Raw genomic sequence first — 20,807 nt, forward strand, 5'->3', positions numbered from 1 at the left:
TAAATACATATATGCATAATCAATGGACACACACAATATTGTGGTAAAGGCCTAGTGCAGGAGGAGAGTGCAGGTTAGGATGGGTCATTTGGGGTAAAGAAAGAGTACATCTGTATAACTTTCAACAATAAAGATAATTTTTTTAAAAAGAGATCAGTTTTTTCTATCCCAACTTTGATCTACATTAGCTGAATAAGTCAGTTGCTTTATCTGTGAAATAGGATCATAAGATTTGCTGTACTTACCTTATAGACATACTTTCTAAACTATAAAGTACCATATATATGGAATATGATAAATCTAATGAGACTTGATTAAAATTATGCAGAATATACTAGTAAATGAGAAAAACCCCTTTCAAAAAATATGTAGAGAAGAAAAATATAATGAGAAATAAATGTAGTTTATAGTGTATTTATAACCTCCTTTTTATGGTTTGTAAGCATCAAGAATGGAATTTTGACAATTATGACCCAATTGAGATGGAAAATTTGAAGACAGGATGAGAAAACCTTAAATATTCTCATGTCTTTTAATAATAGATATTGAAAAACTTATTGATTGGGATCACTATTTTCTGACTTCAGAAAAAATCCAAATGGACTTTTGATTACCTCCTTTTATTAAATGGTGAGAAATAAAGTACCTCCCCCTAGGCTGCTGTTATGTTGATCTCATAGAAATCAAGGTGTTTTAATTTCTGGTACAGAGTTATGCTCCCAAACATGTTAGTTTTCTCTGCCTTGGCAGAGCCATCCTGTACTCTCAGAGTGTGTGTGCCTATCCCTTATACCTCAGCCTGGAGGAGCATTGGACAAAATTTATCAGCCTACCAAATTATCATAAACCCAGTCCTCCTAGACTTGGCGGAATAAATTCTGTAATGCAGATCTCCTTTTCACAATAGTTTTAGATTGTGTCTCTGCAACTTTGGTCACCACTTGCATATGTTTCCCCTCTGCAGACATTAGTTTAGAACACTCCACATCTGCTTTTGTATCCAAAGTACCATAAGCATAATTCATTCAATCCTATAAAATAAATGCCATGCAATGAGGATGATGAAACCTACTGTAACGGTGACCAATGCATTCTTTCCCACTGCCACCTACATAATTGACATCAGCTATAGCCTAGTTCCACTCATTATTTCCAAGGAGTGTACTTTTCACCTCTTCAGGCTTAAATTTGATTCTCATGGAATGTGTAATTAAAGTCTTGGTTAGTGGAGAAGAATGAAATGAGGGAAAGGAAAATAAGTAATTATCACTGGTTGATAAACTAATAAACTTAGTTTTTCATAGGACTCATAAAATAGCATGCAGAGTGTATTAACTATAGTTATTCTTCTAGAAACTCTAAATATATTCAAGCATGTTCATATGATAGAGTAGTTCTAGTTTAAACATAGTTCAACAGGGGGGGAAAACATTTCATTTTACATACTTAATTTGACACAAAGACTTTGGTTATATGTAAGTTTATGGATAACCATTCACATCTAGTTTTTTTTTCAGTTGGTTTTAGGGATGGCTTTTTTTTTAACACAGAGATCTGTCTGAATCTTGGATGGATATATACAGTTAGGCATAAATCAGGCTGGCAGGAGAATGGTTAGGGGGTGATCAGGCTGGCAGGCAGAAGCAGTTAGGGATAATCAGGAAGGCAGGTAGGCAAGCAGTTGGGAGCCAGCAGTCCTGAATTGAGAGAGGGATGTCCGACTGCCCGTTTAGACCCGATCCCACCCTTGATGGGTCCCAGATTGGAGAGGATGCAGGCTGGGTTGAGGGATACCACCACCCCCTCCCTTGGGGTGTGGGGTGGCCTGGGCAAGGGGCCTATAGTGGTTTGCGGGCCGGCCACACCCCCAAGCGACCTAAGTGGAGGCCCTGGTATCTGGGATTTATTTATCTTCTATAATTGAAACTTTGTAGCCTGGAACAGAGCCAAGCCTCCTGCTTGCTCTGTAGCTGTAGCCATTTCTGTTGGGATTTGTTTACCTTCTATAATTGAAATTTTGTAGCATGGAGCTGAGGCCAAGGCAGTCCAGGGCTTCAGAAGCTTGGCTTCCTCCATCGCTGGGGGAAACCCTAGCCTCCTGCTCTTTCCAGCTCCATGGCTGCTGCCATTTCTGTTGGATTAATTTATCTTCTATCATTGAAACTTTGTAGCCTTGAGTGGAGACCTAGGCCAGCAAGGGCAGGCGGAAAGCTTGGCTTCCTTCATTGCTGGGGAAACCCAAGCCTCCCTCCTGCTCTCTGTGTCTGCAGCCATCTTGGTTGGGTTTATTTGCATATTTGCTCCTGATTGGTTGGTGGGCATGGCTTGTGGGTATAGTAGAGGTACAGTCAATGTGAATGTTACTCTTTTATTAGATAATAGAGGCCCAGTGCTTGAAATTCGTGCATGGGGGTGGGGGTGTCCCTCAGCCTAGCCTGAACCCTCTCCAATCTGGGACACAATCCAGAACTGCTAGCTCCCAACTGCTCGCTTGAATATCTTCCTGATTGCCCCTAACTGCTTCTGCCTGCCAACCTGATCACTCCTTAACCACTCCTCTGCCAGCCTGATTGATGCCTAACTGCTCCCCTACCATCCTGATTGCCCCTAACTGCCCTCCCCTGCAGGCCTGGGTCCCTCCCAACTTTCCTTCCCTACAGGCCTGGTCGTCCAACTTCCCTCCTCTGCTGGCTTGGTCAACCCTAACTGCCCTCCCCTGCAGGCTTGATCACCCCAAACTGCCCTCCCTTGCAGGCCTGGTCCCTCCCAACTGCCCTCCCATGCTGGCCATCTTGTGTGAACATGGGGGCAGGATCTTTGACCACATGGGGGCAGCCATCTTGTATGTTGGAGTGAAGGTCAATCTGCATATTACTCTTTTATTAGATAGGTCAGAGGCCTAGTGCATGGGTGGGGGCCAGCTGGTTTGCCCTGAAGGGTGTCCTGGATCAGGGTGGTATTTCCCGTAGGGTGTGGGGTGGCCTGGGCGAGGGCCTGTGGTGGTTTTCAGGCTGGCCATGCCCCCTGGTAACCCAAGTGGAGGCCCTGGTATCTGGGGTTTACTTATCTTCTACAATTGAAACTTTGTAGCCTTAAAGTGGAGGCCTGGGCCGGCCAGGGTGTGTGGAAAGCTTGGCTTTCTGTATTGCCAGGGGCATCCCTAGCCCCTGATCTTTCCATCTCCATGGCTGCCACCATATCTATTTGGATTTATGTATCTTCTATCATTGAAACTTTGTAGCCTTGAATGGAGGCCTAGGCCTAACACGGGCAGGCGGAAAGCTTGGCTTCCTCCATTGCCAGGGAAATCCAAGCCTTCATCCTGCTCTCTGTGGCCATAGCCATCTTGGTTGGGTTTATTTGCATGATCGCTCCTGATTGGCTGGTGGGCATGGCTTGTGGGTGTGGCTGAGTGATGGTTAATTTGCATATTACTCTTTTAGTAGATAGGATATTTAAATCTTTATTGTTGAAATTATTATATAGGTCCTCCTTTCCCCCCATTAACCTCTTCCAGCCCACTACCATTCTCCCCGCAACCTCAGGACCTCACCACCCCATTGACTGTGTCCACAGGTTATACATATATGCATACAAGTTCATTGGTTAATCTCTCCCCAGAAATCCTCCCCTGCCTTCACTCTGAGGTTCAACAGTCTATTCATGCTTCTATAACTCTGGATCTATTTTTTATCATCACTTTATTTCATTTAATGGATTTCACATATCAGTGAGATTCTGTGATACTTATCTTTTTCTGACTGGCTTATTTCATTCAGCATAATACTCTCCAAATCCATCCATGCTATTGCAAATGATAAGAGTTCTTTTTTTGTTTTTAATTGCCATGTACTATTCCATTTTGTAAATGTACCATAGCTGTTGTTATCTACTCATCTGCTGATGGGCACTTAGGCTGTTTCCTGATCTTAGCTATTGTAAATTGTGCTGCTATGAACATAGGGGTGCATATATCCTTTTGATTGGTGTTTCTGGTTTCTTGGGATATATTCCTAGAAGTGGGATCACTGGGTCAAATGGGCGTTCCAATTTAGTTTTTTGAGGAAACTCCATACTGTTTTCCACAGTGGTTGCATCAGTCTGCATTCCCACCAGCAGTGTACTAGGATTTCCCTTTTCTCTGCAACCTCACCAACACTTGTCATTGGTTGATTTGTTGATGATAGCCATTCTGAGAGGTGTGAGGTAATATCTTATTGTTCTTTTGATTTACATCTCTAGGATAATTAGTAACTTTGAGCATTTTTTCATATGTGTCTTAGATTCCTGTATGTTTGCTTTGGAGAAGTGTCCATTTAGATCCTTTTCCTATTTTTTAATTGGATTGTTTGTTTTCCTTTGTTAAGTTGTATGAGTTCCCTATATATTTTGGAGATTAACCCCTTATTGGATGTATCATTAGCAAATAAACATATGTTCTCCCATGCAGTGGGCTCACTTATTATTATGCTGGTAGTTTCTTTTGCAGTGCAGAAACTTTTTGTTTTGATGTAGTCCCATTTGTTTATTTACTCCTTGGTTTCCATAGTCTTAGGAAATGTTTCAATAAACATATTGCTATGAGAGATATCTGAGATTTTGCTTTCTATGGCTTTTTCTAGGACTTTTATAGTCTCATGACTTACATTTAAGTCTTTTGTCCATTTTTAGTTTATTTTTGTGTATGGTATAAGTTAGTGGTCTTTCATTTTTTTGCATGTCCCTGTCCAATTTTCCCAGCATCATTTATTGAAGAGACTGTCTTTACTCCATTGTATATACTTCCCTCCTTTGTCAAATATTAATTGATCATAGTGGGTTGGGTCAATTTCTGGATTCTCTGTTTTGTTCCATTGATCTATATGCCTATTCTTGTGCCAGTACCATGTAGTTTTGAGAACAGTGGCTTTGTAGTATACCTTGATATGTGGTATTGTGATTCCTCCAACTTGTTCTGCTTTCTCAAGATTGCTGCAGCTATTTGGGTCCTTTTTGGTTTCATATAAATTTTTGGAGTGTTGCTTCTAGGTCTATGAAATATACCATTGGTATTTTAATAGGGATTGCATTGAATCTAGATTGCTTCGGGTAGTATGGACATTTTAATGCTATTGATTTTTACCAATCCATGAACAAAGTATATTCTTCTACTTGTTTATATTTTCCTCTATATCTCTTGTCAACATCTGTAGTTTTCAGAGTACAGATCTTTTACCTCCTTGTTTAAGTGTATTCCTAAGCTATCTTAAGTTTTTTGTTGCAATGATAAATGGGATTGTGGTGTTTTTTTTTGGGGGGGGGGGTATTTCTCTTTCTGAAAGTTCACTATTTGTGTATAAAAATGCTTTGGATTTTGGGGTGTTAACTTTGAATGCTGCTGTTTTTTTAATTTATTTAATAAATCTAATGTGTGTTTTTTTTGAAGTCTTCAGGGTTTTCTTTGTACAGTATCATGTAATCTGCAATAATGAGAATTTTACTTCCTCCTTTCCTATTTGGATGCATTTTTATTTCTTCTTCTTGTCTGATTGCTATAGTCAGGACTTCCAGAAATATGTTGAACAAGAGTGGTGAAAGATTGCATCCTTATCTTGTTCCTGTTCTTAAAAGTGATTTTAAGTTGTTGCCCATTAAGTATGATGTTGGCTGTATGTTTGCCCATTAAGTATGATGTTGGCTGTATGTTTGTCATATAAGGCTTTTATTATGTTGATGTATGATCCCTCTATTCTCACTTTGCTGACAGTTTTATATATATATATATATATATAGAAGTGTTGGATTTTGTTGAATGCTTTTTTTTAATATATTTTATTAATTTTTTTACAGAGAGGAAGGGAGAGAGATAGTTAGAAACATCGATGAGAGAGAGTCATCGATCAGCTGCCTCTTGCACACCCCCTACTGGGGATATGCCCGCAACCAAGGTACATGTCCTTGACTGGAATCGAACCCGGGACCCTTCAGTTCCCAAGCCGACGCTCTATCCATTGAGCCAAACCGGTTTCGGCTGAATGCTTTTTCTTCATCGATTGATATGATCATGTTATTTTTGTCTTACAATCTGTTTATGTGCTGTATCACATTTATTTATTTGTGAATGTTGTACCAGTCTTGTATCACTTGAATAAATCTCACTTGGCTATGATGTATAATATTTTTAATCTATTGCTGGATCCTGTTTGCTAAAATTTTGTTGAGGGTTTTAGCATCTGTGTTCATTAGGTTAATTGGCCTGTAGTTCTCTTTTTCTGTCATGTCTTTATCTGGTTTTGGAATTAGGGTGATGCTGGCCTCATAGAAAGAGTTTGAAAGTATTCCTTCCTCTTGAATTTTTGTTATAGTTTGAGGAGTAGAGGGGTTAATTCTTTGACTATTTGGTAAAACTGCCCTGTGAATCCATCTGGACCAGGGCCTTTGTTTCCTGGAAGGTTTATTGTAGTTGTTGTAATTATTATTATTATTATTATTATTGCTTAAATTTCATCAGTAGTTATCAGCCCATTCAGGTTTTCTAATTCTTCCTGATTGAGTTTTGGCAGTTCATATTTTTCTAGGAATACGTGCATTTCTTCCAGGTTGTCCTGTTTGTTGGAATAAAGTCGTTCATAGTATCTTTTTACAATCCTTTCTATTTCTGTGGGGTCAGTTGTTACTTCACTTCTTTTGTTGCTGATTTTGTTTATTTGGGTCCTCTCTTTTTGTTTGCAAGTGAGCTTGGCTAGAGCACCATCAATCTTGTTTATCCTTTTGAAGAACCAGCTCTTGGTTTTATTGATCTTTTATATTGTTTTCTTTTTTGTCTCTATATAATTTATTAACACCCTGATCTTTATTATTTTCTTCCTTCTACTTGTTCTGGGCATTGATTGTTGTTCTTTTTCTAATTGTTTAATTTGTAGTGCTAGGTAAATATTACCAGGTTTTCTTGTTTGTTTTTTTGAGATTGGCTTGTAGTGCTATGAACTTCCCTCTCAGTACTGCTTTCAATATGTCCCATAAGTTTTGAATTGTTGTGTGTTCATTTTCATTTGTTTCCAGGATATTTTGTTTATTTCTTCTTTGATATCTTTGGTAACCCAGTCATTGTTTAATAGTATGCTTTTTAGCCTCTATGTATGTGATTGTTTTTTAGTGTTTTTATTGTAGCTGATTTCTAATTTCATGCCATTGTGGTCTGAGAAGATGCTTGATATGATTTCAGTCTCCTTGAATTTATAGAGACTTAGCTTGTGTCCTAACATGTGGTCTATCTTTGAAAATGTCCCATGTTCATGTGAGAAGAATGTATATTTGATAGGTTTGGGGTGGAATGCTCTGAAGATATCAGGTAGTTTCATCAATTCTAGAGTTTCATTTAGGATTGCTGTTTCCTTGTTGATTTTTTGTCTAGAAGATTTATCCATTGATGTAAGTGGGTATTAAAGTACCTTACTATGGTTATGTTGCTGTCAATCTCTCCCTTGACATCCTCCAGAAGGTTTTTTATATATTTAGATTCTCCTGTATTGTGTGCATATATGTTTATCAGAGTTATGTCCTCTTATTGTATAGATCACTTTAGTATTATGTAGTGGCCTTCTTTATCTCTTGTTATGGCCTTCATTTTAAGGTCTATTCTGTCAGATATATGTATCACTACCCGAGCTTTTTTCTCATTTCCATTTGACTGCAAAAAATATTTTCTATCCATTCCTTTCAGTCTATGTGAGTCCTTTGTTCTGAGGTGGATCCTTGTAGACAGCATATATATGGGTCATGTTTTCTTATCCATTCAGCTACTCTATGTATTTTTATTGGAGAATTTAATCCACTTATGTTTAAGGTTATTATTGACTAGAAGCCTAATGCACAAAATTCATGTATGGGTAGGGTCCCTAGGCCTGGCCAGTGATCAGGGCCGATCTGTGGGACAGCGCCAGCCCACTTACTGGCCAGTCTTGCCCCCCTTAACCCCCCCCACCACCACCATGCACTCACCTGTCCTCCCCGCCCTCTACCACCACCACTGGTCACCACCCTCTGCAGGGAAACTGGCGGGGCAATTGGGGGGCCCCCTGCTGGAATCTGCTTGTCTGGCCTGATGCCTACAGGCTAGGGGCAGCTCCTGCATTGAGTGTCTACCCCTGGGGGTTAGTATGCATCATAGCGACCAGTTGTTACATCCATCATTCCGCCATTCAATCAATTATTATATAGGATAGGTACTTGTTTGTACCCATTTATATTCTTTATGCCTGTGTTCCTTATTCTTTTTCTACTTCTTTTTATAATAGTCCCTTTTGCATTTATTGCATTGCTGGGTTGGTAATGATAAACTCCTTTAGCCTTTTTTAGTCTGTGAAGCTCCTGATTTCACCTTAAATTATGAATGATAGCCTTGATGGAAAGAGTATTCTTGGATTCCATCCCTTGCTTTTCATCTCTTTGTATACTTCATGCTATTTCCTTCTGGCCTAATGTGTTTCTGTTAAGAAATTTGTTGGTAGTGTTATGGTTAACTTTCTGTCTCTGGAAGCCTTTAAGATTCTAACTTTGTTATTGACATTTGCCACTGTATTATAATTTTGATGAGTCTTGGTGATGGTCTTTTTGGATTCATTGTTTTGGGGATTCTGTGCTTCTTGGACTTGTGTGACTGTTTTCTTCCGCAAGTCAGAAGAAAACAGTCACACAATTTTTTGTCATTATTTTTTCCAACAGGTTTTCTATTCCTTGCTCACATTTCTCTCCTTCTGGCACCCCTATTATGCAGATGTTGTTTCTTTTCACATTGTCCCAAAGCTCCCTTGGACTCACTTCGTGCTTTAAATTTTTTTTTCAGTTGCTGCTCTGTTTGGGTGTTTTGTTTTGCTTTTTCTACCTTGTCTTCTAACTCCCTGAACAGAGGAGGGAGAAAAGAAATGGGAAAACAAGAAGGAAAGATAAAATAAATACATTAAAAAATGTGAATAATGGAGAGAGCAGATAGGCCTAAATTTAGGAAGTAAAACAAGTTTAAAAATTAGAAGAGGAAAAGATCAAGAAAAGAGAGAAAAATTGAGTAGTGAATAAAAAGAAAGGAGAAGGGGAATAGAGTAGGAGCAGGGAATTGGAAATTAGATATATGAATAAACCAACAGAGACTAGAATAATAACACATTGAATAAAGCAGATAAAGATCCATATTTTTTAAAAATTGAAGTGTTGTTTGCCTCAGCTGAGTTTTAATGCCCCATAGGAACTGGTTTAGGACACCATTGTTCTGTTCTGTCTGCCAATTCTGGGCTTCCTGTTGGGTACTTAGGTGCTGACCACTGTCAGGTACTGTCTTTTGGCTTTCAGCACCCTGTTTGAAGCTCCAAGTGATCCACCTGTCCTCTGGTTTTATCTGTCTCCACAGGCCTTGGCTGCAAACAGGCAAGGCCAGTCTGTTCTCTGCCTGTCTACTATTTGTCAATCTTAATCACTCAAGTGTCTGTTTCTGAGAGGGATTGAGGTGCATTGGTGTTGTTCTGCTTTCAGGGAATAAGATGGGTGTGTGTTTTTTCCCTGGCTCAGAGCTACTCCTCCATGAATGGCCCAAAATATTACTCTGTCATTGGTCAGTCAGCAATCCTTGTATGGAGACCAATGGGATTGCTAGCAACCTGTAGTTTTTATCAGTCTGGTACCCAAAATAGTGGTGTGGTTTGCCCATCTTTCAATCTAATCACTGAGGGTTCCTTGTGAGTATTCAGACCCTTAACTTTGGCCTCTGCCTTTGTTTCCTCTGTAAAGCTCAAAATGCAAGGTGTGGCAGGTTGTATCTCCTGCCTTGAGGCTACTGGCAGGGGCTGACTCTTCTAGGGAGAAATAGCCACTTAGGTTTGGAAACTTAAGAAGGTCTCAATGCAGGATTCCTGGCCATGTCTCCCTGCCCTGCTTCCCTCCTCAGGTACCTCAAATCCGTGCCTCCCTCCCAGCACCAAAGACTTAGGTGAGTGATTTCAATTGACAAATTCTGTGTTCTGAGTTTAGAGAATAAAAACAAAGACTAAACAAGACAAAAACAACAATGAAACTGATGTTTTCTCTCCCCCCAGCACTATGCTGCTTTTGCCTTGCAGGGGGCCACCTTTCACAGGACAGCATTTTGAGGCTGTGGTCTTGGGTTCAGACCCCATGGCTGCCTGCAGTCCTGTGGCTTTTCCTTTTCACAGTTGGGTGTGGGTGTTGTACGTTGTCTCCTCAACTGGGTCTAATTTGTTAATTCTGGATGGATGTTCTCTAGATTTTCCAGTCTGGCCCTTGGGACCAGGTGTACTACATGTCTGCCTATTTGGCATCCATTTTTTCTTTCCCCTTGGATATATTTTTCATACATTTTTCTAATTGGAACATCAGTGAAATTGGTCTCTGTTCCTTTGTGGCTTTTCAGAATACTTATTTTTCATTTTTCTCTTTGATGTGCTTTTGTCTCCCAGTGCCTAATTATAGCTTCAGCCTTACCTGTACAATACTTTATTTGTCAAATACTTGACATCCTAAGGAGAATGTACAATTAACAATGTTAGGTATCATTTCTGTGTTTGCCTTCATTTGCCAGGTTTAATTGGTTAGCCTTTGGCCTTGATCAAACCTTAGTTTGAGAAGTTATAAAAGTCTTTCCTTGGTCTGGAATGGTAATAGAAAACCTCTAAGATGGCCCTTATTTATCCAATTTTCCTGGTATGTTCACATAATTGTTTTTGTTCCCCCAAGGACTAGGACTTATCTGTGTTGTACACTGTGTGACTTTCAAGGCTATGTCAGAAAAAACATTGAACTTGGCTGGAGTTGCTCAAGGTTTGAGTGTTAGCCTATGAACTAGGAGATCATGATTTGATTACCGTTCACGCCACATGCTCAGGTTGCAGAAACAATCCCCATTGTGGGGCATGAAAGAGGCAGCCAATCAATGAGTCTCTCTCATCATTGATGTTTCTATCTGTCTCTCCCTCTCCCTTCCTCTTTGAAATCAATAAAAATATTTATTGAAATAACAACTACAACAACAAAAAACTGCCTCTTGGACACTTGTTCTGGAGAAAGCCAATGCCCTATTGTGAGGCTACTCAAGCATACTATAGAGAGCCTGGAATTGAAGCCTCCTATGAATAACCAGAAAATAGCTGAGGTCTTCTGTAAGTTCACCATTTTAGAAGAATTCTCCGCTTTCAGTCAAGTCTTTGGAGGACTGTAGCCTTAGCTGACATCTTGATTACACCCTTATGAGAGACCATTAGGACAGAACTAATTAGCTAAGCTGCTCCTGAATTTCAGATCCCAGAAAAAGTGTGAAATAATAATTATTTTTTGTTTTAGGACACTTAAGTTTTGGGGTCATTGAATAAATAGCAATAGATGGCTAATACAGGAGTCAATGTTTGTTATGATCAAGGAATTAGTTTTCAAAGAAACAATTATTTTTTAAAACAGGGATAGAGAAATAGAACTCATGAAAGTTATACTTTTTTTCTTCATGCTATTGTTTGTGTTATTAATTCCACCAAGTACCAAAAAGAAATAAAAGAGTTGAGAAGGGACTGCCTCTGTTAGAAAACAATAACAATGTGGTCCCTACCTTCATCAATTTGACTTATTAGTATTGAGAAGGAATACATATTTGTTCCCATATTACCAAATATATAACTCCAGAAATATTTTGGAAATTCTGAGCACCTGGGAAATCCACAGAAACATTTATCCAATTAATTCCTGAGAAGTCCTGAAAGTGTTGTATTGTAAATCATCAAATGAAATACAAGATGCCTTAATGAGCCAATTAATTAGGAGTCACTTATTGCTCATGGCCCAGAGGGAGGTGTCTTTTTCCAAATCTCTGAGCAACCCATACAGGAAGTTTGTTCGTATTTATACTCTTCAAGCCTCTTTGTTTGAATTACAAAGGGCTCTATGAGTTATTGTTATAGACAGTTGTAACCTTGAATACATAATGAGTTTGTACTTGGCATAATTATTATCAGTATTAGTCTATTACACTGGATGGCTAGCTTGCAAGGTCAGGCAGTTAAGTTTATCTTTTTCTATTATTAGATCTAAAAACAAAGTCATTTTATAGAATAACCGACTGTCTTAAAGTGACAGAGTTTACAGGACTAGTGACTATCTAACAGTAGCAGAGAATTCAAACAGTAATTTTATATGAGATGGAGATTACTATACTTCAAAAGAAAAATTTTAAAATATATTTTTATTAATTTCTGAGAGGAAGGGAGAAGGAGAAAGAGAAAGAAACATCAATGATGAGAGAGAATCATTGATCAGCTGCCTCTTGCATGCCCCACACTGGGATCAAGCCTGCAACTTGAGCATGTGCCCTGACCATGAATCGAACCATGGCCTCTTGGTTTATAGGTTGATGCTCAACCACTGAGCAATACCAGATGGGCCTGAAAAAAAATCATAATCTCTTCAGATTGGGGGGGGGGGGGAAGATGTGCTTTGGAACCCACTGATACTATCTATACCCATACTTGATTGTCCTTCACTTATACCTAATAATCTTCACTGCATAATTGAATGAAGTGAGAAGAAAATTATGAGTATGTAAAAGTAGAAGAGACTTTAGCAGCTTGTTCAGATGTTAATGAGAGTAGAGGACTGGTACTTTTAAATAGTTGGTTGATATAAAAATCATCCTGTGGAATGGAATTTGGAAAAATGAAGTGGAACCCAGGGCTGTGAAAAGAATTATTGATGTTTATTGAGATATCCAATATAGAAGTAATGCAAGTACCTTTTTAGCATCAATGAGCAAGGTTCTTAAGGACATTTAACCCTCAGTGACCTGTGTTAGATATACCAGATATTTGGACAAGCAAGGTTTCCAAAATATTGGGAGAACTGATAAATTAATGCCTATTATTTAACTTTTAAAATTAACATACAGTACAATGTACTTTTGGGGGGAGGAGGAGAGTTGTACCATTCTTTGAGTTTTAATACATGTATAGATAGATTCATTTAACTACCACCACAGTCAAGATTCAGAACAGTTCTATCACTCAAAAAAAAACCTCTTTTATAGTACCTGTTTCTATTCATAGCTACCTCTTTCCACTTATCACTAGCAATCACTGATATGTGCTGTCACTGTAGTTTTGTCTTTTCAAGCATACTATATAATAAAAGAGTAATATGCATATAGACTGAATGGCTGAATGACCAGATCACTGGTAGCCCTTCACCCCAGCCAGCCCTGCCCTCCAGTGGGCACCCCCACTGACACCAAAACATCCCAAAATCTGGAGCAGTAATGTATAAATATTATATACTATTATGAATATATTACAACATATATAATTAATTAAAAGTTTATCATACTTCTATAATACTTTTTACTATGTATTTTTACTACCTGTTTTTTTTATTGTAAGAACACTTCATATGGAATCTACCTCTTAACAAAATTTTAAGTGTATTATTATCTGTAGGTACAATGTTATAGAGCTGATCTCTAGAACTTAATCATCTTGTATAACTGAAACTTTATATGCATTGAAGAACAAGTCATATTCCCCCTCCCACCATCACCTAAAAATCAACTGGCTACTTTCTGATTCTATGAATCTGACTACTTTAGATGCCTCAAATAAGTGGGGTCATGCAGTATTTGTCATTCTATATCTGGCTATTTCACTTAGCATAATACCCTCCAGATTCACCCACATTGTCCCAAATAGCAGGATTTCTTTTACTTTTAAGGCTAATCATATTCCACTGTATCTATATACTACATTTTAAAAATCTATCTGTTGAAATGCATTTAGGTTGTTTTCACACCTTAGCTATTATGAATAATACTAGAGGCCTGGTGCACAAAATTCATGCAGGGGTGTGGGGGAGAGGATGGTGTCCCTTATCCCAGCCTGCAACTTCTTCAATCTGGGACCTTTCGAGGGATGTCCTATTGGGCCTATATGGGCAGTCGGACATCTCTGTCACAATCCAGGACTGCTGGCTCCCAACTGCTCACCTGCCAGCCTGATCACCCCCTAACCACTCCTATGCCAGTCTGATTGATGTCTAACTGCTTCCCTGCCAGCCTGTTTGCCCCCAACTTCTCTCCTCTGCCAGCCTGGTCGCCCATAACTGCCTTTCCTGCATGGTTGATCACCCCCAACTGCCCTCCCTTGCAGGCCCAGTCCCTCCCAACTACCCTCCTCTGCTGGCCATCTTGTGGTGGCCATCTTGTGTGTTGAAGTAATGGTCAATCTGCCTATTACTCTTTTATTAGGTAGGATAGAGGCCTGGTGCATGGGTTGGAGCTGGCTGGTTTGCCTTGAAGGGTGTCCTGGATCAGGGTGGGAGTTCCCTTGGGGAGTGGGGTAGCCTGAGTGAGGGGCCTGTGGTGGTTTGCAGGCCAGCAACACCCCCTGGCGACCCAAAGGGAGGCCCTGGGATCTGAAATTTATTTACCTTCTACAATTGAAACTTTGTAGCCTGGAGTGGAGCCAAGCCTTCTGCTTGCTCCATGGCTGCTGCCATTTCTGTTTGAATTTGTTTACTTTCTATAATTGAAACTTTGTAGCCTTGAGTGGAGGCTTAGGCCGGCTAGGGCAGGCGGAAAGCTTAGCTTCTTCTGTTGCCTGGGAAACCCAAGCCTCCCTCTTGCTCTCTTTGGCCGTAGCCATCTTGGTTGGGTTAATTTGCATACTCGCTCTGATTGGCCGGTGAGCATGGCTGGTGTGTGTAGCAGAGGTATGGTCAATTTGCATATCACTCTTTTATTAGATAAGATTATAATGACCATGAGAATATTCTCACCAACACTCATCTCTTGTTTTTGTTTTTGTTTTTGTTTTTAATCCCCAACTGAGGATATATTTTTCAGTGATTCCAGAGAGAGAGAGAAGGGAGGGGAAGGAAGGGGAGGGGAGGGAAAGGGGGAGAGAAGGGCAGGGGAGGGGTGGGAGGAACATTAATCAGTTGCCTCTCACACGCACCTTAAACAGGGACCAAACCTGAAACCTGGGTATGTGCCGTGATCAGGAATCAGGGAGTTACCTCTTGTTTTTTGTTTAATAATTGTCATCTTAGGTATAAGATAACATCTTAATGTGGTTTTGATCTGCATTTCACTGATGATTAGTGATTTTGAACATCTTTTATCTTATTTGTTGCCCATTTGTATATCTTCTTTTGAGAAATGTCTATTCAAGTCCTTTGTCCATTTTTAAATTGGGTTGTGTTTTTGCTGTAATAGTTCCTTATATATTTTGAATATTAATCCCTTATAAATGATAGGATTTGCAAATATCTTCTCCCATTTTGTAGGTTGCTTTCCTTTCCTGTGCAGAAAGTATTTAACTTGATGTAGTTCCATTTGTCTCTTTTTCCTTTTGATGCTTGTGTTTTTGGTGTCAAATCCAAGAAACCATTGCTTTTGACTAAAGATTTTTACCCAGTGAGCTGCAAGAATTTTTAAAACGTGCAATGCCTGACTGTTTAGTCAGGGGCACTGACCTCTTTTCCCTTAGATTGTCAAATAAAAAAGTGAAAACAATCAACACAACAGCTATAATCTGATATGAATGCCCTATTTTGAACCATAAATATATAGGTCATATAATAAGGTTGCATCTAATTAGTTTAATTTTTGGTACCAGAAATCCTTTCACACAAGTATAGGCACCTAATTTTTTTAACAGTCACTTTGGGTAGGTAATTACTATTATTTTTTTTAGTAAATTAGTCAAAACTATCCCTATATTTTTAGTCATATCAGCAAAAGATATGTTTGTTGGTATAGTGCAGAATATTAGTAATTAGTTTATGGGACTTTTTCTTTTTCTTTTAAAAAATATTTTTATTAAAGGTCTTTATAGAATAACATGCAGACTCCAGATCGAACTGTGAAGGACACCCTGTTATGCTGTGGTTACTGGCTTGGGCATGGCAAGAGGCTCTAGCTTCCCACTCCTCTGTTCTGAGATTGGGGTGAGCAGTATCTCATCTTTGGGTTCCACAGTGCTCACATGGTCAGGCAGGAGGTTCTTAGGGCCTCTCTTACCATTTGGGTTCCAAGGAAGCATGGTCTTTTTAATACCCAGCACACACTGCGTGAGCAGCACATGGTGTACAGCAGTGTCAACATAGTAGTTAACAGGGTCCCCATCAGACCATTAACAAATTTCATGGATTTAGCTCTCTATCCTCAGTGTTTCCCAGACACCCTGACCTCACAGCCTTTGGCCCTACTCTCCATGATGAACTGTAGCATGCCATAGCAGGCCCACCACCCAGCAAAGCCTCCTAGAAAGTTTGTAATGCAGAGATTCTGCCTGGGCAATGGCACATAGACCTCTTGTAGCCAGTTTCATCATAAAAATCTACACTGCCTTCAGGATGACCAAACTTCTTCTGAGCCATGACAGTCAATTCCCATATTTGGCCTGTTTCACAAAGAACATTCTGCATCCTGGTGGCCCAAATAATAATTTCTGTATTGGTTGGTGTAACATGGACCTTAACTCCAGAGTAGCCATCTTAGCCAGCTCCTGAATGAGAAATTCATTCAGTTCAGCTTTGACAATGCCATCAGCAACAAACTTCCTCTTCTTGGAAATTTTCATAGCCATCTTGCTGCCCTGCACCATGAAAAGGATAATAATTAGTTTATGTTTGCTATGAGATGGAAAAGGTTGAAAATTGCTGCTTTAAGCCAGTATCATGAAGCTTTGTGGGTGTTTTTTTGTTTGTTTGTTTTGGGGGGGGGTAATTTTATTGATTTTTCACAGAGAGGAAGAGAGAGGAATAGAGAGTTAGAAACATCAATGAGAGAGAAACATCAACCAGCTGCCTCTTGCACACCGTGCCCGCAACCAAGGTACATGCCCTTGACTGGAATCGAACCCAGGACGCTTCAGTCCACAGGCCAACGTTCTATCCACTGAGCCAAACTGGTTTTGGCCAATATCATGAAACTTTGTCTCTATGTTTTAAGTTTTATAATTTCAAGTCTTACATTTAAGTCTTTAATCCATTTTGAGTTGATTTTTATATATGATAAGGGTCCAATATCATTCTTATGCATATGGATATCCAGGTTTCCCAGTATCATTTGTTGAAGAGTGTATTCTTTCCCAATTGTACATTCTCGACACCTTGGTCAAAGATGAGTTGACCATATATGCATGGGTTTATTTCTGAGCTTTCTGTTCTATTCCATGTCTATATCATTGGGTTTTGTTGTTTGGGGTAATACTATACAATTTAAATCACTATAGCTTTGTAATATATTTTTAAATGAGGAAGTATGATGGTTTCATCATTGTTCTTCCTTATCAAGATTACTTTGGCTATTTAAGCTCCTTATAGTTCCATATGAATTGCTTTTTATTCTATTTCTGTAAAAAATTGCCTTTGTGATTTTGATATTGATTGCATTGACTCTATAATTGCATCAGGTAGAATAGACACTTATGATAAGTCTTCAAATCTATAAACATGGGATAATTTTCCATTTATTTGTACTTTCTTTAATTTTCATCAATGTTTTATGGTTTTCAGCCATAGAAATCTTTCACCTCCTAAGTTTATTCCTAAGTATTTTATTATTTTTTTTACTATTGTAAATGGGACTATTTTCATAATTTCCTTTTCAGTTAGCTCATAAGTCTATAGTAAAATAACTGATTTTTATATGTTCATTTTGTATCCTATAACTTTATTGAATTTATGTTATATAACAGATTTTTTTGTGGATTCTTCAGAGTTTGCTACACACATGATCATCTCATCTGAAATCAGATCATTTTACTTCTTCCTTTCAAATTTGGATATCTTTTACTTATTTTTATTTTCTTGCTAATGGTTTTGGCTAGAACTTCAAGTACAAATGTTTAATATAAATGATGAGAGTGGGAATCTTTGCTTTGTTCCTGATCTTAAAATAAGTACTTAAATTTTTTCACCACTGAGTATTATGTTAGTTTTGGGTTTTTCTTATATGACCTTTATTATAATTTATTGAGACAAATGGAAAGGAAAACACAACATACCAAAATCTATAGGATGTAGCAAAAGCAGTACTAACTGGAAGTTTATCACAATAAATGCCTACATTAAGAAAGATCTTAAATAAGCAAAGTAACTTTACATCTCAAGAAACTAGAAAAAGAAAAACAAACTAATTCCAAAGTTATGAGAAGCAAGTAAATAAAGATTAGATAAATTAGCTGAAACCGGTTTGGTTCAATGGATAGAGCCTCAGCTTGGGGACTGAAAGGTCCCAGGTTCGATTCCGGTCAAGGGAATGTACCTTGGTTGCGGGCATATCCCCAGTAGGGGGTGTGCAAGAGGCAGCTGGTCGATGATTCTCTCTCATCCATGTTTCTAACTATCTCTCTCCCTTCCTCTCTGTACAAAATCAATAAAATATATTTTTTAAAAGATTAGATAAATTAAATACAAAATAGAAATATATTAGAAAAAATCAATAAAACTCAGTTCTTTTGAAATGATAAATAAACAAGCCCTTTGTTAGTCTAAATAAGAAAAAAGGAAAGAAGACACAGCAAAATCAAAACTGAAAGAAGAGACATTGCAACTGATGCCACAGAAATTATGAGTGACTACTATGAACAGTTATATGCCAACTAATTGGATACCTTAAAGAAATTTAAAAATTTCTAGATACAACCTACCAAACTGACTCATGGAGAAATAGAATATCTGATCAAACCAATAAAGGACATGTATGTTACTTTTTTTAAAATAGCATATCCATTCTTTCTTGTAGTTTAAGTCTCTTTGCTGAAATTGCCCATATATCTTTTCATGTTGTCCACCATTTTAATACTGTCTGACATATTAACTTTGGTTGTTTTATGTTTCCACATCAGAGCCTGGTTTTATTAATTGTTCTCTCTCCCTTTCTTAAATATATTTTATTGATTATTCTTACAGAGAGGAAGAGATAGGGATAGAGAGTTAGAAACATCAATGAAAGAAAAACATTGATCAGCTACCTCCTGCACACCCCCTACTGGGGATGTGCCCACAACCAAGGTACATGCCCTTCACCAGAATCAAACCTGGGACCCTTCAGTCTACAGGTCAATGTGCTATCCACTGAACCAAACCAGTTAGGCCAATTGTTCTGTCTCCTGATAATGGGTTGTTTACCTCCCTAAGTGTGGATGTTTGTTTGCATATCACAATCAATATTTGATTGCAGACCTTGTGTGTAGGACAATAGGGTTCGACAATCATCATCTTAAAAGGGAACAGTCATCTCTATGTTTACTATTGCCCATAGCAATTAACTATTTAAATTGTTGTTAAAGTAAATAGAACTACTTTTATTGAAGAATATTATTGCTGTGCTGTGCTTGACTACCCTTAAATAATTATGACCTTTTCATATTTATTTCACTTCAATATAATTCATCACAGGACTTACTGTGTCAAAATAGATATTTTAGATATATTAATAAAGATAATAGTAGCTATAGCAAGGAGTAACTAAATTCAAAGTGACATCTTTGCTAAGATAGTTGATTGGCCTTTCCTAGTATATTTAACATTTAAAACAGAAAAAGTTTAAAAAAAAAAAAACTAGTAAATTGAGGGATGTATACATGAAATATTTCACTTTCTATTCTTAGCTCTTTTAAAATGGAAAATAATTCACTTACTATATAATTCACCTGTTTAAGGTGTACAGTTCATGGGTTTTTAGTATATTCACTGAGTTGTGAATTGCCATAATCTAATTTTAAAATATTCTCATCTCCCGAACAAGTGAGTTATAGCTAGCTGATAGCTGTTATTCCATATTCCCACACCTTCCTAAGCCCTAGACAAACATTAATCTACTTTCTATCTCTATAGATTTTCCTATTCTGGATATTTCATATAAAAATTGAATCATATAAAATATTGTCTTTTGTGATTGGCTTCTTTGATGTAGCATAATATCTTCAAGGTTTGCCCAGGTCATATTATGACTCAAAACTTTATTCTATTTTATTGGAAAACAATAATCTAGTGTATGAATATTCCACATTTATTTATCCATTGATTGTTTGAAGGGCATTTTCCACCTTTTGGCTATTGTGAACAGTGGTATCTCATAGTTTTGTTCTGTAATTCCTTAATGATTAGTGATGTTCAGCTTGTTCGTGGGCTTTTATTGCTTGTTTGTATATATTCTTTGGAGAAATAGCTATTCAAATCCTTTGCCCAATTTTTGTTTTATGTCTTTTTTATTGATTTTAAGACGTCTTTATATGTTTTGTATACAAGTCCCCTGTCAAATACATGACTGTATATATTTTCTCTGATTCTTTTCATTTTACCTTAAAATACAAAAAAAAATTTACTTCTGATGAAATTTATCTACATTTTATTTTTGTTGCTTGTACTTTTAGTATTATACCTAAAAATCCATTTCCTAGCTGAAGGATAAAGATTTATTTGTTTTCTTTTAGAAGTTTTCTTGTTTTAGTACTTTAATTTCAGTCTCTATGATCTACTTTACGTCTTTATAATCTACTTTGAGTTAATTTTTGTTTATGGTATGGCATAGGAATCCAACTTCATTCTTTTGCATGTGGATATTTAGTTGCCACAGTACCATTTGTTGACTGTTCTTTCTTCATTTATTAATCTTGACATCCTCTTCCCCTTTCTTTAATTCAAAATGAGTGCACAAAATTAAAACCACAATGAGATATCTCCTCACACCTGTTAGAATGGCTCCCATCAATAAATAAAGAAACAAAAAGTTTTGACAAGGATGTGAAGAAAAGCGTGCCCTTGGTACTGTTGGTGGGAAT

At 37.9% G+C, this 20,807-nt stretch overlaps 1 protein-coding gene and 1 pseudogene across 8 annotated transcripts in view; one reads left to right on the forward strand and one right to left on the reverse strand.

Annotated features, from left to right (window-relative positions):
- The window catches only part of EDA (ectodysplasin A), a 484,681-nt gene that overhangs the window by 333,793 nt on the left and 130,081 nt on the right, over positions 1-20,807 (forward strand). The window lies entirely within an intron of this gene.
- On the reverse strand, positions 15,812-16,610 carry LOC118704127 (annotated as a pseudogene).

Source organism: Pipistrellus kuhlii, unplaced genomic scaffold (assembly GCF_014108245.1).
Source record: "Pipistrellus kuhlii isolate mPipKuh1 unplaced genomic scaffold, mPipKuh1.p scaffold_m20_p_40, whole genome shotgun sequence".
Classification (NCBI taxonomy): Eukaryota; Metazoa; Chordata; class Mammalia; order Chiroptera; family Vespertilionidae; genus Pipistrellus; species Pipistrellus kuhlii.